Source organism: Dioscorea cayenensis, chromosome 6 (genome assembly GCF_009730915.1).
Source record: "Dioscorea cayenensis subsp. rotundata cultivar TDr96_F1 chromosome 6, TDr96_F1_v2_PseudoChromosome.rev07_lg8_w22 25.fasta, whole genome shotgun sequence".
NCBI lineage: Eukaryota > Viridiplantae > Streptophyta > Magnoliopsida > Dioscoreales > Dioscoreaceae > Dioscorea > Dioscorea cayenensis.
The window spans coordinates 8,685,563-8,688,633 of NC_052476.1; the positions used below are offsets into that span (position 1 = coordinate 8,685,563).

At 41.1% G+C, this 3,071-nt stretch overlaps 1 non-coding gene across 1 annotated transcript; it reads right to left on the bottom strand.

The window, feature by feature from the left end:
- Nucleotides 1-201: 201 nt before the first annotated feature.
- On the bottom strand, nucleotides 202-308 carry LOC120264114. The gene has a single exon (XR_005537291.1). It is a non-coding gene; the product is annotated as a small nucleolar RNA R71 (small nucleolar RNA).
- Between the last annotated feature and the right edge of the window lie 2,763 nt (nucleotides 309-3,071).

Sequence of the window (3,071 nt, forward strand, 5' to 3'; positions counted from 1 at the left end):
CATTGAGAACTTCTTGGAAGTGTGTGACATGCTCAAAATTAATAGAGTAATGGATAATTCTATCAAGTTGAGGGCCTTCCCATTTTTTTTAAAGGGAGAGCAAAGTAATGGCTACATTCATTACCTAGAGCATTGATCACTACATGGGAGGAGATGGTAGAAGCTTTTCTTGCCCGATATTTCCCTCCCAAAAAATCTACAAATCTCAGGAATGAGATATCATTTTTTGTGCAGACGGAATTGGAGTCTCTTTTTGATACATAGGACAGGTTCAAGGAGCTCCTACGGAAATGGCCTCAACATGGGTTCCCCAAGTTGATGATTATTCAAACTTTCTATAGTGGGTTGAACCCAAGCACAAAGCAGTTACTTGATGCTGAAGTAGGACGTACCTTAGGAAGCAAAACCGCTGAAGAAGCCCGACATCTCATCGAGGAAATGGTTATGAACAGTTATCAGTGGAACACACGGGACAGATAAAAGGTAGCTGGACTTCATGAAATCGATACAATCACATCATTGGCAGCCGTGATGGGTTGCACCGGGTGTGAGGAAGGACATGTGCCATCTGATTGCTCTATTTCGATTGGTGGTACCACTTCTGTAGAACAGGCCAATTTTGTACGTAATTCAATGAGAGGGCCAAGGAAATCCATATAGCAACAGCTACAATCCTGAGTGGAGGAGCCACCCAAACCTTTCTTGGAATAACCAAAAGCAACAGAAGGTGATAGCACTACCGGTTTTCCAACAATAACAATAACAAGCCCCAAACATGGAGAATAGAGTTTAATGGTTGGAAAATCAGAATGACCGATTTAGAGAAGGCTTTGACCAAGTTCATCTCATAATCAGATACAAGATTTCAATCGGTGGAAGCCACACTTCGCAACCACACCGCATCATTGCACAACTTGGAGAATCAAGTGGGCCAAATTAAGAAGTCACTTTCGGAAAGACCTTAAGGAAGTTTACCTAGAAACATGGAGACAAACCCAAAGGAATATGTGAAGGCGATCACTTTGAGAAGTGGTCATGAAGTTGAGAGTAGACTCCCTAATAAGAAGATATTGTTGAGTCACCCGAGGTCGTGGTGGTTGAGGATAGAGCCAAAGAGAAGGAGGTGGCACCTTCATCTCACAAGCCAAGAATCCCTTACCCTTCAATATTAAAGAACGACCAAAATGATGAGCAATACAAGACGTTCTTGGGTCTATTTAAGCAGTTACTCATCAACATCCCATTTGTAGAGGCGTTGTCTCAAATACTTCGCTATGCAAAGTTTTTCAAGGACCTCTTGACCAACAAGAGGAAGTTGGAGGAGAGTGCATCTGTGATCTTAGATGCCTCTTGTTTGGTAGTGTTGTAAAAGAATATACCAAACAAGAAGAAGGACCCCGGAAGTTTTATCATTCCATGCAACATTGGTAATTTGGGGGAAAGAAGGTATTGGCGGATTCAGGGGCTAGCATCAATATCATGCCTTATACATTCTTTCAAAAGCTAGGCTTGGGAGAGCCTAGGCCCACTTGGATGACACTTCAATTGGCCGACCAAATAGTTAGACATTTGAGGGGCATCATTGAAGATGTACTTGTAAAAGTTGACGAGTACATATTTCCTACGGACTTTGTGGTGTTGGATGTTGATTAGGATGCCAAGGTTCCATTGATACTTGGGAGGATGTTCTTACGCACTTCCAAGACTTTTATTGATATGGACGATGGGGAGTGGACATTACGAGTTGGTGATGACAAGTTGACATACCGCCTCGCCTAACCAATGCGACATTCTTTTGATTTTGATGATAAATTATATTTTTTCTACACTACTGATAAGCTAATTGATGATTACGTGCTGGAAATGATTTGTCTGGATCCGTTTGAGGGCTTGCTTGAACAAGAGATGGATAATGAAGAAGTTTTCACACTTGGTCTAGAAGATAAGGTGCAACCTACCCCGGGGATCATGAAGAGGATGGTCCAAAAGATAAAGCGAACAAGGAAACGTCACAAGAAGTGCCCCAAGGCTAATGGGGATGTTCAAACATGGAGTAAGGGTGATGGGGCCTTGTGTGGTAGCAAGCTCAATAACTCTTCCTCTACCTTGAAACAATTATGTGCATCATGCTTTCAGGTTGTAGGTAAGATGGCAACCTTCATTTATGCGCCCCGTGAGGTAAGAAGAGGAACGTTAAACTTAGTGATGTTAAACAAGCACTTCTTGGGAGGCAATCCAAGTCTTTATTTTTTTAGGTTTTAGTTTAATACTTGCATGAGTAAGAGCTTGAGTGTTGGTGTCTCGAACTTTTACATGCTATTGTTGTATTTTTCTTATGGATTATTGGTATTTTGGTGTGTTTAATTGTGATTGGAGTTTCTTGGTCATTTGAGTGTGTTTTCCATGTTTCTCAGGTCAGTTTTCATAGTGTATGCAGGATCCTGAGTGTGTATAAGTGTGTAGAAATTTTTTTGCAGAGTCTATAAATTTTCTAAGTCATCCAGAGAAGACACATGGCCATGTGAAATTTCCACAAGGGCATGTGTTTTTGTTCAAAGCTCATCCCGAGAGGACACGGGTGTTGATAAGTGCTTGAGTAGACATATTTTTATATATGTTTTACATGCATTGAGCATCATTTTTACTGTGGTTTATGTCTCATATTGTGTATTTGGTGTTCTTTCATGCATATAGGTTGTGAATGCCTTGAAGAGTAAAAAAAGGAAGCAAAAGATAGGCTATAAAGACACAATGTTGGGAGTTCTTGTTCAATTCAAGGACCAAGACACGAGAGCGGTTCATAAAGCGTGGAGATGTGTGCCAACTTCCAAGAAGATTCAAGTCAATTTCACCATTTGGAAGGGCACAAAGGCAGCCACATCTTCATATTCCTTCTCTTTGTGAAGATTGCAAGACCTCTCAAAGATACGTCGATGAAGAAAAGTTTTATAGCCTACCACATGGACGTGTGCCAGGACATGTGGCCTTAAGAGAAGAGTGTTCGGATCGCGTTTTGTGAAAAGTACTGCAGCAATTTTACTGTAGCTATACTGTAGTAGAATTACTGTTCA